Raw genomic sequence first — 16,188 nt, 5'->3', positions numbered from 1 at the left:
ATTAAAGCGCCATTAACTCCATGGCGCTGTACATATGCTAAGAGGTGCACATACATAGTACAGACAATTGCACTAAGCATGAACGAGATGACTGGTACAGAGGGAGAGCGGCCCTGCCCACGAGGGCTTACACTCTACAAGGTAGACATACTGGCACTGGAGAGCGGGATTTTCTCGTTGGGCGTTATCGCGCTCGTGCATAATGTGGATTCTTATATTTCCAGTTTTGTTCAGTCGGCAGCCCTGTGTCACCGAGTGTTAGCTGTGAAATCTACCCGTCCGCAGCTTCTTTTTTAGAGGCTGTTCTGTCTCAGAATATAAAAGAAAGTTTTGGGTGGAGTTGGACAGGTTATAATATAATAAGCAAATATCAATAACCTCTATCCTAATCCTCCGTTCTGGTGGATCCTGTTTCACCGAGCACCTGTCACTAGGGATGAGCAAATTTCATATTTTGAAATTCGTTCACGCTTCGTTTACTGATAAAAGGTGAATTGCGTTGTGTATTCAGTTACCTCTATGACTGAATGCCTTTAGAGACATTCCGTTATTCATTCCGTCATAATAGAAGTCTGTGGGCTGCAAAACGGATCCGTCCCATTTCCGTTATGCAGGGGAGTCCTCTCCTGCATAACGGATCCGTTATGCAGCCCACAGACTTCTATTATAACGGAATGTCTCTAAGGATCCATTCACACATCCGTGTGTGTTTTGCGGATCCGCAAAACACGGACAGCGGCAATGTGCGTTCCACATTTTGCGGACCGCACATTGCCGGCACTAAGAGAATATGCCTATTAGCGGACAAGAATAGGACATGTTTTTTTTTTTTTTTTTCAGGATTGAAATTGTGGACCCGGAAGTGCAGGTCCTCAATTCTGGATCGGCGCCGCTCGTCGTGCGGCCCCATAGAAATGTATGGGTCCGCAATTCCGTTCTGCAAAATGCGGAATGGAATTGCGGATGTGTGAATGGAGCCTAAAGGCATTCAGTCATAGAATTGCGTTATGGTCCGTGGTAACGGAATCCATAAGGCAATTCTGCTTTTACTAGTAAACAAATCGCAAACGAGTTTCATAACCGGAAATTCGCTCATCTCTACCGGTCACCTCCCCCGACATCTCTGTTTTAGTAACTGCTTGCATTCATCATGTAATAACAATTGTGGAGCAGCGAATTGTATGACTATTATGTGCCATTCCTTTTATTATTCCTTCCTTATAGTCTGACACTGGCAGCACTGATTGTAGAGGGTCGGACTGCAGGGATCCCCCCCCCAACTAGATCAAGCGGATCTTTATTACAAACTGCCAGTGCATTTATAACTTCTAGCAGGAATAATAAAGGAATGGCACAATAGTCATAAGAATTTTTATTACATGGGGAATGCGTGTAGTTCCTAAAACAGACATGTCAGGAGAGGAGACAGATGCTCATTAAGGGATTTCGTTTGCAAAGAGACTTTGTGATAGGATCCTTTCACTTAAAGGGGCACTTGCATGAGGAAGGGGTATTTCTTTACACAAAATATTGTCCTTCTGTAGCAGGCAACACATCTTATATAGATAGGTACTCCAGTAACCGTTTACTGCCACTGTCAGGGAAAAGGTATGTCTACAGGGTAATCCCCATGGGAATAGTAGGTGTATAATTGGTATAACAGTATGGCGGCTCTATTGGACAGGCCCAGATAAAGATGTCCGCAGAAGACCATTGCATTTATTAGTATAATGTGTGATACTCAAATTGAGCCACTACAGGGGGTAAGGAGGGCTTCCCATGGCCGCAGTGATGGTCTGCTGTGGTAAAAGTCCAAACAAAAAGGAAGTTAAAGAGCCAGGACAGGAAGTATAATACATGGAGCGACTTCAAACGATTATATCCCAAAAAACATTCACCTGTGTTTTTTTTTTTTTTTTTTTATATATAAAAAATGCATATAATATTCAGATATAGGTTGTTAATATGATGTGTTTATTTAGTATGTATGCTTTTTGGCTTTACTATAGCACAGTTACAGGTCATGGCTTTAAGGCTGGATTCTCATGTTCACACTCTGAACGTATTATACAACCGTATAACTCATGGCCCCTCATCGCGTCATGGCCTGACCACAGGTTTAACTAACCCAAGCTCACATCTGAAGGATTTATGATGCTGTGAGTTTGGGTTTGTTAAAGCCGTGGTGATACAGCCGAAACTCGGATCTGTAAATACACCCTATGGCCTCAAGCAGATAGCCATGCTATATGCCATATTTCTCTCTGATGAGCAGTGCTTCTTGCATAGGCCTATAGATTTGGATGGATCCCTACAAGATAGTTCTACAATGTGTTTTGTGCTTCAGGCCTAAAGAAAAAGTTAATGTACACTGAGGCCCTGATTTATCAACAGGGGGCAATCGGAAGTTTGTCTCCACATTTGTGTAAAGGTAACGGTCCGTAAGCCAAATTTGTGAACGTGACGCACAGCACTTGTTAAGGTTTTTTTTCCGGGATTGACACATTGATGACCTATCCTCCGGACCCTAGTGACACCGTCCATGTGGGGACCAGGATCTATGGAGCTGGTAAGTATTTCTTCACAGGTCATGCGGGATAGAGGGGAAATTTAAAGGGCATCTGTCAGCAGATTTGTAATTGTACACTGGCCGACCTGTTACATGTTCGCTTGGCAGCTGAAGGTATCTGTGTTGGTCCCATGTTTATATGTGCCCGCATTGCTGAGAAAAATGATGTTTTCATATATGCAAATGAGCCTCTAAGAGCAACAAGGGCGTTGACGTCACACCTAGAGGCTCTACTCTCTCTGCAACTGCCGCATTCTCTGCTCTTTAATTGACAGTACCAAGCAGTGTAAATGTGATCACAACAGGCCCCGTCAATCAAAGTGGGGAGAGCAAGGCAGTTGCAGAGAAAGCAGAGTCTCTAGGTGTAATGGTAACGCCCCTGTTGCTCCTAGAGGCTCCTTTGCATATATTAAAACATATTTTTTCTCAGCAATGCGGGCACATATGAACATGGGACCAACACAGATGCCTTCAGCTGCCACGTGCACATGTAACAGGTCAGCCGGTGTCATAGGTACAAAACTGCTGACAGATGCCCTTTAAAGGAAAAAATCTGGATAACCCCTTTAAATGGTTTTCGACGATCTACACCTCTCCGGTGGGTGCCTGCTGCTCCTCATTGTGTACACCTGCACAGGGGCCATTTACTTGACTAGGATTTACCTGCGGTACAAGGAACAGCCGCTTTTACAGAGGAGGTAATGTAACCATGAATGGAGCCGCCACTCAGTGGTAATTGGTGGGGGTCTGTAGGTCAGGGTCACTTCCCACCATTTTATGTCTGTTCCTGTCATTCTGCGAGGTGACATCATAGTCCCGCTGAGTCATGTTCATCATCAAATGCTGGAACTCGCCAAAAGCCTTCAGGGAATTGCTAATGTCTAGAAGGAGCTCAGGGTCATGTCTGGGGTGCATTAGGTGTAGGCGGCCGCCCTCCCCTCAGGGACGTCACTCATCAGATACAGGAAAGATGGGAAGCACCAGCTGCTATCGACTAAATATACCTTTGGTCTTGTCTGTCTGGTCTTGTTCACAACTGGCCGCACCGCAGAAAGGTCTGAAATGAAATCCACTGTAAAATCAGAGTGTGTTGCATGCGATTTTTTTTTCTTCGGACATTTCTACGGATTTCTCTTCTGTGCATTGCGATAGCTAAAATGCACGATAAGAAATGTCAGTGAGGAATCTGTTACATGTGAACCTGTCCTTAGCGCAGGGGGTGGGATGCAGATTATGGCAGATCCACACTGTATGTCATAAATGTATGATAGGTGTGAGTCCCATGTGCAGAGATGGCCATGCAAGCGCGCCTCTCTACAAGCGCCCAAAACAGCCAAATGTGCCTACTTTTGGAACTCCCATAGAAGTGACAGGAGACAGTTGCACGTGTGCAGCCACTACTCTGTTATTAGCAGCATGAGACAAGGTCCCGATCCCGGGTCTAGGGCTGCAGCTATCGATTATTTTGGTAATCAATTATTCTACTGATTAATCCAACAATTAATCAAGTACTCTAATAACTAATGTAAAAGAGCGTTTTCTATAAAAACTTAGCCCCTCTGCCATCAGTCTCTCCATTCTATCAGCCCCCCCCCCCCCCCAGTGCCATCCGTCTCTCCGTACCATCAGCCCCCCCAGTGCCATCAGTTCCTCCTCCCTTGTGCCATCAGTTTCCCCTCCAGTGCCATCGGTTCCCCCTCCAATGCCATTAGTTCCTCCAGCAGTGCCACCAGCTCCACCCTACCAGTCCCCCCCCCCCCTGCCACCAGCTCCCCCATCCCATGTGTTGCTCCCAAGTGCCATCAGCTGCCCCCATGGCTATGAACTCCCCCATGCCATCAGTTCCCCTACTCCCTCTCCTAGCCATCAGTGCCCAACTGCAGTGAACTAAAATACTTACCTTTCCTGTAGGGGCGCTGCCGACACTCCAGAGATCTTCCATCCTCTTCTTCACCGCGCTGCACTTGGACCTGACGTCACACAGCGTCTGGTCATTGATTTTTTTGCGTCGAGTTACTTAATTAATTTGAGTAATTGTTTCAGCCCTACTCGGGTCCCTCTTCTGACATGTCCTGTCCACATGAAGGTCCACATGGGAATACTTTTTTTACCAGGGACCCACAACAGAGATGGGGAAATATCCTTTTCTAAAATTTAACTTTTATGAGATATGCAATAAAAAATACACCAAAGGATGTATCAAATTGACAGACGTACATACAAATGGGGGGTTCAAAGATAGATACCCCAATGCTGGTAAGGAAAAAGGTAATTAATTACACTGCTGCGCCTGGATAGACGCCAGCAGTCTTACCTGACCAACCAAGTAGCTAGGATCAGAACGGCAGGTGTGATGCCTGGGTAAAACGGAGTCCTGTGCAGTCAGGGAAGATGTGCTGTGCCCTATCTCACCCTATACTTGGGGGAAGGGGTCTGCTCCCATACTGCCTGTCTACACAGAGCACTCGCCCTAAGAAGGGCGACCCCGTCAGACTCAAGACAAATTGGCTGTGGGCGTGATACTGACATCCTCGTGAACGGAGAAAATGTTCTACCGCAATGAGGCCCAAATTGTGCGGTATGGAAGAATATAGGGCCTCCACATCAATACTACAGAGAAGACATGTCTCCTCCAATGTCAAACCCTCCAATCGTTTGAGGAGGTCAGTGGTGTCTTTGACATGGGAGGGGAGGGCCAAAACAAAAGGTGCCAATATCCGATCTATGTAGATGCCTAAATTCTGGTTGAGGTTATCCACCCCCGAAACGATGGGTCTTCCCTTGAGAGGGGATGTCCCCTTGTGCACTTTGGGGAGACTGTAAAACGTTGATTTACGGGGATGCATAGGAAAGAGGAAAGCAAATTCCTCCGCTGTGATGATGTTGGAGGCCTTAGCCCCATCCAATATCCCGCCTATAGCCCTCAGTGGGGTCACAGTACAAGATCTCATACGTCCCAGTGTCTGACAATATATTTCTACACATATTCTTGTACTGCACCTACGAAATTGGCTTGTGGGCGCGGTACATTGACGACATCTTTATTCTCTGGAATGGAGATCAGGGAGGCTTCGAAGCCTTCGTCCAGCAACTTAACCGGAACCAGATAGGTATGCATTTTACCTGTGAATCGCATCCCACCACTTTACCATTCCTGGATATCAAGATCTCCAGGAATGATAGGGGGGAACTGGACACATCCATATATAGGAAGGCCATCTCTACTAATTCACTCCTGAGATGGGAGAGTAACCATCCTCTCCCACTCAGGAGAGGAATTCCTAGGGGCCAATATCTGCGACTCAGACGCAACTGTTCAGACAAGCACGATTTCATCAATCAGGCAGCCGACTTAAGGATGAGATTTTTATCTAGGGGCTACCCTGATCATGTCTTGAGATCGGCCTATCAGACAGCCCTGTCCCGACCGAGATCCTCCTTGCTTACTCAGAACCAACCATCCACCCCACAAACCAAAATCTTTAGAATTATCACTAATTTCGATAGGGGGTCCAAACAAGTCAAGAACATCATTAAACGTCATTGGGAGGTCCTCAAAATGGACGCTGACCTGAAAGATGTTCTGGGCGATCAACCTCAAATCACCTATTGTAGGGGACCTAACCTACGTGATAAATTGGTGCACAGTCACTATGCACTAGACCGCACCAACTCCACCTGGTTGCGGTCTAAGATTGTGGGTTGTTATAAATGTGGAAATTGCATGGCATGCAAGCGCATACAAACGACCAAGTCATTTGCAAGCCATGTGACAGGTAAAACATATTCAATCCCACATTTCATTAATTGTAAATCGAGAGGGGTTATATACCGGATCCAATGTGAATGTGGGATCGAATATGTAGGCAAGACGATCCGAGAATTTAGGAGGCGAATAGGGGAACATCTGGGGGATATCTCACATAAACGGGACACCCCATTATCAAAGCATGTACACACTACCCACAATGGGAATGCCTCCTTGAAGTTCTTGGGCATTGATCTTGTCAAGCCTCCTATGAGAGGGGGTGATTGGGACAAATGTCTCCTACAGCGTGAAACCCGTTGGATCTTCTGCCTCAAAACGTCTGCACCCCTGGGCCTGAATCATAGGCGTGCGCAGCCTATTGCATTAGGGTGTGCACCCTAAAGCAGAAACACACACGCCGCACGTGCGCGTGTGTATGTATGTGTGTATATATATATATATATATATATTATATCCACAGATCCTCCATAACAGTGTGTCAATTTTTATTGTACTAATACTTAAAAGACAAGCTTTCAAGAGTTTTCCTTTCTTCCTCGGTACGCTTGAGTTTTCAGAAACAATCTATTCCTAAGGGTGGGTTCACATTTGCGTTATGCCATTTCGTTATAGGTTCTGTTTCAAGCGGAATATAACGGAATGGCCAGATGGAATGCAAAACGGAAACCTTTAAGAGGCATTCTGTTTTGCTCTGTCCTAATAAAAGTTTATGAGAAAGCATAACCGATCCGTCTGGGTCCCCTTATGCAAGACGGAAAACAAAGTCCTGTCGACAGGACTTTGTTTTCTGTCTTGCATAACGGGAACCAGATGGATCCGTTTTGATTCCCATAGACTTCTATTAGGACGGAGAGCAAACGGAATGCCTCTTGCAGAGTCTGCACTGTACGAGAGAGAGATAGCTGTGGCTCTGAAGGGAAAATTTCCAGAGCACACAATGACAGCCCCAGAGCCTTTCTGCTGCCTGACCAACCGTATATGCTGCCACAGCGCCAGCCCAGCCTGCAGGACATCAGAGAGGCCTGGGGTCCACATTACAGCACCACTACATTTACTTATTATCAAAAAGCATAATACATAGCTAAAAAACAAACATTTTTTACTGTCCCTTTAAGCAAAAGCCAGAATATAATAAAAGACTAAAAAATAAAACAATGTACTTACAAAAGAAGCTATTCAGTCGTCTGCTGTGCCGTCCTCCGCTTGCTTCCGGCGCACTGTTATGGGGGATCTGTGGATGACTCACTGCTTTGAGGGATCTGTGGATGACACACTGTTATGGGGGGATCTGTGGATGACACTGTTATGGGGGGATCTGTGGATGACACTGTTATGGGGGCATCTGTGGATGACGCACTGTTATGGGCATCTGTGGATGACGCACTGTTATGGGCATCTGTGGATGACACTATTATGGGGGATCTGTGGATAATTCTGTTATGGGGATCTGTGGATGACACTGTTATGGGGCATCTGTGGATGACACTATTATAGGCATCAGTGGATGACACTATTATGGGGGATCTGTGGATGACACTGTTATGGGGGCATCTGTGGATGACACACTGTTATGGGGGCATCTGTGGATGATGCACTGTTATGGGGGCATCTGTGATGACGCACTGTTATGGGGGCATCTGTGGATGACACTGTTATGGGGGATCTGTGGGTGACGCACTGTTATGGGCATCTGTGGATGACGCACTGTTATGGGCATCTGTGGATGACACTATTATGGGGGATCTGTGGATAATTCTGTTATGGGGATCTGTGGATGACACTGTTATGGGGGCATCTGTGGATGACACTATTATAGGCATCAGTGGATGACACTATTATGGGGGATCTGTGGATGACACTGTTATGGGGGCATCTGTGGATGACGCACTGTTATGGGGGCATCTGTGGATGATGCACTGTTATGGGGGCATCTGTGATGACGCACTGTTATGGGGGCATCTGTGATGACGCACTGTTATGGGGGCATCTGTGGATGACGCACGGTTATGGGGGCATCTGTGGATGATGCACTGTTATGGGGGCATCTGTGGATGACGCACGGTTTTGAGGGCATCTGTGGATGATGCACTGTTATGGGGGCATCTGTGATGACGCACGGTTATGGGGGCATCTGTGGATGATGCACTGTTATGGGGGCATCTGTAGATGACGTACTGTTAAGGGGATATTGGTGGATGGCACTGTCATGGGGGCATCTGTGGATGACTCACTGTTATTAACAGTGCATCATCCACAGATCCCCCCATAACAGTGTCATACACAGATCCCCCATAACAGTATCATATTCCACACAGATGCCCCCATAACAGTGTCATCCACAGATATCCCCTTAACAGTCTATTAAGAGGATATCTGTGGATTGCACTGTTATGGGGGTATCTCTGTGGAATCTGACACAGATGCAGGGGGATCTGTGGTCTGTGGATGACACTGTTATGTGGGGCCAGGGGGGATCTGTGGATGACACATATATAGCAGCATCTTGTGCTATATATGTGTCATCATCCACAGATCTCCCCCCCCCCCCCCCCCATAACAGTGTCTCTGACAGTGACCCCCAACATGGGGTGGAGGCTGCCGGGGTCTTATGTAAAGTCTTGTGAACTTGTACTTCTTACTGGGAGACTTCAGCTGGTATTCCACAATCACTGGGTCCTGGTCAGGCTCTCAAACATCCAAACAAGGCCGGCGGAAGCGTAACGAGACGTCACTCACTCCGTCACGCCGCACGCGCCTACTCCTCCCACTTTTCTAAAGAAGAAGGCGGAGCAGGCGTGTGACGTCAGAGTGAGTGACACGCAGCATGGGAGCACGGGAGCGGAGCAGTCTGAAGATGTGTGTCATTCTGGCTGTGCGGGACAGCCGGGGCTTAAGCGCAGCAGTGCAGGAGGCTGAGCACGGAGGTGTGATTAGGGTGTGCCCAGGCACACCCCGTGCGCACGCCTATGGCCTGAATGAAAGATTAGACTTTGGGTGCTTTGTATAAATTGTGGTGATTCTGGTTTCTCATATTAACGGCGCTACCCCATTCACCGTGATGGGAAGTGTCTATATGAGATATCCTATGGTGTCATATAAATTTGGCACCAGGTTCAGTACACTCTATCACGTATCCCTGCTTCCAGTAATACCTGCAAGAAATGTCAGTTTAATCTCGCCATGATTCTGTGTCATGGCTGCATCATGGACGTCTTTATCAATAGACGTACCGTGCGGTTTCCCCATTGTTGATTCGTCTCCTAGGCAACCGATTGTTCCCTCCGCCTCCCCATACCATTGGCCGCCGCTGTCATGTGGTATCGGCGTCCGGCACGTCACTACGCGGCGCATGAGCGTGACGTCACGCGCCGGCGCATGCGCGTGACGTCGGACGCCGGCGCAGATGCTGACGGGGCGGGCTTCCAGGAAGAGGCGCGAATGGGCTTTATTTAAAACCCCATTAAGGTATGTATCATTGTGGCTGGTAGTGGTTGAGGAACCCCCCCTAAACCATAGGGACATTACCTTTAGTGAGGACCACCATATCCTCACACACCAAAGAGCAGAGGAATATCACTCCCTCCGCAGTATGGCAGTCCTGCACCACGGATGTCATTTTTTCTAGGCTCTGATTTTAACCACCTGAGCCCATCTTTTTTCTATTACCATTTGACTGCAGTGTGTGCATCCTTTTACTTGCGGATACATATGGTATATATAGAATATTTTCCTACATGTACTTGCTTTCCCCTGAGGAGTCGACACGACAGAAACGTGCCACGTCGGGAGGTCTGTAGTAATTAAGTCAATTTAGTGCCAGTGATCAGGTCCATAACTAGGGACTAGAGTTGAGCGAACACCTGGATGTTCGGGTTCGAGAAGTTCGGCCGAACTTCCCGAAAATGTTCGGGTTCGGGATCCGAACCCGATCCGAACTTCGTCCCGAACCCCATTGAAGTCAATGGGGACCCGAACTTTTCGGCACTAAAACGGCTGTAAAACAGCCCAGGAAAGGGCTAGAGGGCTGCAAAAGGCAGCAACATGTAGGTAAATCCCCTGCAAACAAATGTGGACAGGGAAATGAATAAAAATAAAAATTAAATAAATAAAAATTAACCAAAATCAATTGGAGAGAGGTCCCATAGCAGAGAATCTGGCTTCCCGTCACCCACCACTGGAACAGTCCATTCTCAGATATTTAGGCCCCGGCACCCAGGCAGAGGAGAGAGGTCCCGTAACAGACAATCTGGCTTCATGTCAGCAGAGAATCAGTCTTCATGTCATAGCAGAGAATCAGGCTTCACGTCACCCACCACTGCAACAGTCCATTTTCATAAATTTAGGCCCAGCACCCAGGCAGAGGAGAGAGGTCCCGTAAGAGACAATCTGGCTTCATGTCAGCAGAGAATTAGTCTGCATGTCATAGCAGAGAATCAGGCTTCACGTCAGCCACCAATGCAACAGTCCATTGTAAGATATTTAGGCCCAGCACCCAGGCAGAGGAGAGAGGTCTCGTAACAGACAATCTGGCTTCATGTCAGCAGAGAATCAGTCTTCATGTCATAGCAGAGAATCAGGCTTCACGTCACCCACCACTGCAACAGTCCATTTTCATAAATTTAGGCCCAACACCCAGGCAGAGGAGAGAGGTCTCGTAACAGACAATCTGGCTTCATGTCAGCAGAGAATCAGTCTTCATGTCATAGCAGAGAATCAGGCTTCACGTCACCCACCACTGCAACAGTCCATTTTCATAAATTTAGGCCCAGCACCCAGGCAGAGGAGAGAGGTCCCGTAACAGACAATCTGGCTTCATGTCAGCAGAGAATTAGTCTGCATGTCATAGCAGAGAATCAGGCTTCACGTCAGCCACCAATGCAACAGTCCATTGTCAGATATTTAGGCCCAGCACCCAGGCAGAGGAGAGAGGTCCCGTAACAGAGGATCTGGCTTCATGTCAGCAGAGAATCAGTCTTCATATCATAGCAGAGAATCAGGCTTCACGTCACCCACCACTGCAACAGTCCATTTTCATAAATTTAGGCCCAACACCCAGGCAGAGGAGAGAGGTCCCGTAACAGACAATCTGGCTTCATGTCAGCAGAGAATCAGTCTTCATGTCATAGCAGAGAATCAGGCTTCACGTCACCCACCACTGCAACAGTCCATTTTCATAAATTTAGGCCCAGCACCCTGGCAGAGGAGAGAGGTCCCGTAACAGACAATCTGGCTTCATGTCAGCAGAGAATTAGTCTGCATGTCATAGCAGAGAATGAGGCTTCACGTCAGCCACCACTGCAACAGTCCATTGGCATATATTTAGGCCCAGCACACAGGCAGATGAGAGAGGTCCCGTAACAGAGGATCTGGCTTCATGTCAGCAGAGAATCAGTCTGCATGTCATAGCAGAAAATCAGGCTTCACGTCAGCCACCACTGCAACAGTCCATTGTCAGATATTTAGGCCCAGCACCCAGGCAGAGGAGAGAGGTCCCGTAACAGAGAATCTGTCTTCATGTCAGCAGAGAATTAGTCTGCATGTCATAGCAGAGAATCAGGCTTCACGTCACCCAACATTGGAACAGTCCATTGGCATATATTTAGGCCCCGGCACCCAGACAGAGGAGAGGTTCATTCAACTTTGGGTAGCCTCGCAATATAATGGTAAAATGAAAATAAAAATAGGATTGAATGAGGAAGTGCCCTGGAGTCCAATAATATATGGTTATGGGGAGGTAGTTAATGTCTAATCTGGACAAGGGACGGACAGGTCCTGTGGGATCCATGCCTGGTTCATTTTTATGAACGTCAGCTTGTCCACATTGGCTGTAGACAGGCGGCTGCGTTTGTCTGTAATGACGCCCCCTGCCGTGCTGAATAAACGTTCAGACAAAACGCTGGCCGCCGGGCAGGCCAGCACCTCCAAGGCATAAAAGGCTAGCTCTGGCCACGTGGACAATTTAGAGACCCAGAAGTTGAATGGGGCCGAACCATCAGTCAGTACGTGGAGGGGTGTGCACACGTACTGTTCCACCATGTTAGTGAAATGTTGCCTCCTGCTAACACGTTGCGTATCAGGTGGTGGTGCAGTTAGCTGTGGCGTGTTGACAAAAGTTTTCCACATCTCTGCCATGCTAACCCTGCCCTCAGAGGAGCTGGCCGTGACACAGCTGCCTTGGCGACCTCTTGCTCCTCCTCTGCCTTGGCCTTGGGCTTCCACTTGTTCCCCTGTGACATTTGGGAATGCTCTCAGTAGCGCGTCTACCAACGTGCGCTTGTACTCGCGCATCTTCCTATCACGCTCCAGTGCAGGAAGTAAGGTGGGCACATTGTCTTTGTAGCCTGGATCCAGCAGGGTGGCAACCCAGTAGTCTGCACAGGTTAAAATGTGGGCAACTCTGCTGTCGTTGCGCAGGCACTGCAGCATGTAGTCGCTCAGGTGTGCCAGGCTGCCCAGGGGTAAGGACAAGCTGTCCTCTGTGGGAGGCGTATCGTCATTGTCCTGCCTTTCCCCCCCAGCCACGCACCAGTGATGGACCCGAGCTGCGTTGGGTGCCACCCCGCTGTGACCATGCTTCATCCTCATCCTCCTCCACCTCCTCCTCATCCTCGTCCTCCAGTAGTGGGCCCTGGCTGGCCACATTTGTACCTGGCCTCTGCTGTTGCCAAAAACCTCCCTCTGAGTCACTTCGAAGAGACTGGCCTGAAAGTGCTAAAAATGACCCCTCTTCCTCCTCCTCCTCCTCCTCCTGGGCCACCTCCTCTTCCATCATCGCCCTAAGTGTTTTCTCAAGGAGACATAGAAGTGGTATTGTAACGCTGATAACGGCGTCATCGCCACTGGCCATGTTGGTGGAGTACTCGAAACAGCGCAACAGGGCACACAGGTCTCGCATGGAGGCCCAGTCATTGGTGGTGAAGTGGTGCTGTTCTGTAGTGCGACTGACCTGTGCGTGCTGCAGCTGAAACTCCACTATGGCCTGCTGCTGCTCGCACAGTCTGTCCAGCATGTGCAAGGTGGAGTTCCACCTGGTGGGCACGTCGCATATGAGGCGGTGAGCGGGAAGGCCGAAGTTACGCTGTAGCGCAGACAGGCGAGCAGCAGCAGGATGTGAACGCCGGAAGCGCGAACAGACGGCCCGCACTTTAGGCAGCAGCTCTGACATGTCGGGGTAGTTGTGAATAAACTTCTGCACCACCAAATTCAGCACATGCGCCAAGCAAGGGATGTGCGTCAAATTGGCTAGTACCAGAGCTGCAACGAGATTTCGCCCATTATCACACACCACCAGGCCGGGCTTGAGGCTCACCGGCAGCAACCACTCGTCGGTCTGTTGTTCTATACCACGCCACAACTCCTGTGCGGTGTGGGGCCTGTCCCCCAAACATATGAGTTTCAGAATGGCCTGCTGACGTTTACCCCGGGCTGTGCTGAAGTTGGTGGTGAAGGTGTGTGGCTGACTGGATGAGCAGGTGGAAGAAGAGGAGGAGGAAGCCGAGAAGGAGGAGGTGGCAACAGGAGGCAAAGAATGTTGCCCTGCGATCCTTGGCGGCGGAAGGACGTGCGCCAAACAGCTCTCCGCCTGGGGCCCAGCTGCCACTACATTTACCCAGTGTGCAGTTAGGGAGATATAGCGTCCCTGGCCGTGCTTACTGGTCCACGTATCTGTGGTTAGGTGGACCTTGCTACAGATGGCGTTGCGCAGTGCACACTTGATTTTATGGGATACTTGGTTGTGCAGGGAAGGCACGGCTCTCTTGGAGAAGTAGTGCCGGCTGGGAACAACATACTGTGGGACAGCAAGCGACATGAGCTGTTTGAAGCTGTCTGTGTCCACCAGCCTAAATGACAGCATTTCATAGGCCAGTAGTTTAGAAATGCTGGCATTCAGGGCCAGGGATCGAGGGTGGCTAGGTGGGAATTTACGCTTTCTATCAAATGTTTGTGAGATGGAGAGCTGAACGCTGGCGTGTGACATGGTTGAGATGCTTGGTGACGGAGGTGGTGGTGGTGTTGGTGGTACATCCCCTGTTTGCTGGGCGGCAGGTGCCAACGTTCCTCCAGAGGCGGAGGAAGAGGCCGAGGCGGCAGCAGCAGAAGAGGCCGAGGCGGCAGCAGCAGCAGAAGAGGCCGAGGCGGCAGCAGCAGAAGAGGTAGCAGGGGGAGCCTGAGTGACTTCCTTGGTTTTAAGGTGTTTACTCTACTGCAGTTCATGCTTTGCATGCAGGTGCCTGGTCATGCAGGTTGTGCTCAGGTTCAGAACGTTAATGCCTCGCTTCAGGCTCTGATGGCACAGCGTGCAAACCACTCGGGTCTTGTTGTCAGCACATTGTTTGAAGTGCCATGCCAGGGAACTCCTTGAAGCTGCCTTTGGGGTGCTCGGTCCCAGATGGCGGCGGTCAGTAGCAGGCGGAGTCTCTTGGCGGCGGGTGTTCTGCTTTTGCCCACTGCTCCCTCTTTTGCTACGCTGTTGGCTCGGTCTCACCACTGCCTCTTCCTCCAAACTGTGAAAGTCAGTGGCACGACCTTCATTCCATGTGGGGTCTAGGACCTCATCGTCCCCTGCATCGTCTTCCACCCAGTCTTGATCCCTGACCTCCTGTTCAGTCTGCACACTGCAGAAAGACGCAGCAGTTGGCACCTGTGTTTCGTCATCATCAGAGACATGCTGAGGTGGTATTCCCATGTCCTCATCATCAGGAAACATAAGTGGTTGTGCGTCAGTGCAGTCTATGTCTTCCACCGCTGGGGAAGGGCTAGGTGAATGCCCTTGGGAAACCCTGCCAGCGGAGTCTTCAAACAGCATAAGAGACTGCTGCATAACTTGAGGCTGAGACAGTTTCCCTGGTATGCATGGGGGTGGTGATGTGACAGACTGATGGGGTTGGTTTTCAGGCGCCATCTGTGCGCTTTCTGCAGAAGACTGGGTGGGAGATAATGTGAACGTGCTGGATCCACTGTCGGCCACCCAATTGACTAATGCCTGTACCTGCTCAGGCCTTACCATCCTTAGAACGGCATTGGGCCCCACCATATATCGCTGTAAATTCTGGCGGCTACTGGGACCTGAGGTAGTTGGTACACTAGGACGTGTGGATGTGGCAGAACGGCCACGTCCTCTCCCAGCACCAGAGGGTCCACTAACACCACCACGACCATGTCCACGTCCGCGTCCCTTACTAGATGTTTTCCTCATTGTTATGGTTCACCACAACAACAAAAATATTATTTGGCCCAATGTATTGTATTCAAATTCAGCGGGATATAAATTTGAGGCCTAGTATTTAGGCGCTGGGTGACCGGTATGGATTTAGTGACAGAATTAGACTTGGAAATGCACAGTAGCGTGTGTGTGAAGTTATTCTGAATGACCCAATGTGCACCTTGAATATTATATACCCTTTTAGGGATAGATTTCAAATAGCTCTGATATAGCAGAAACCACTAAATTATGAAATTGCTAAATTGGGAATTGTATTTCAACCCAGAACAAAAAATGTGCTTTGGCGGACACTAAATAACTTGCCCAGCCAGAACAGGACAGCGGTAACGACAGATTTAGCGGGATATAAATTTGAGGCCTACTATTTAGGCGCTGAGTGACCGGTATGGATTTAGTGACAGAATTAGACTTGGAAATGCACAGTAGCGTGTGTGTGAAGTTATTCTGAATGACCCTATGTGCACCTTGAATATTATATACCCTTTTAGGGATAGATTTCAAATAGCTCTGATATAGCAGAAACCACTAAATTATGAAATTGCTAAATTGGGAATTGTATTTCAACCCTGAACAAAAAATGTGCTTTGACGGACACTAAATAACTTGCCCAGCCACAACAGTACAGCA

Source organism: Bufo gargarizans, chromosome 6 (genome assembly GCF_014858855.1).
Source record: "Bufo gargarizans isolate SCDJY-AF-19 chromosome 6, ASM1485885v1, whole genome shotgun sequence".
In the NCBI taxonomy this organism is placed as follows: domain Eukaryota; kingdom Metazoa; phylum Chordata; class Amphibia; order Anura; family Bufonidae; genus Bufo; species Bufo gargarizans.
The sequence above is the reverse complement of the archived record's forward strand: the minus strand, read 5'-3'. Positions refer to the sequence as shown.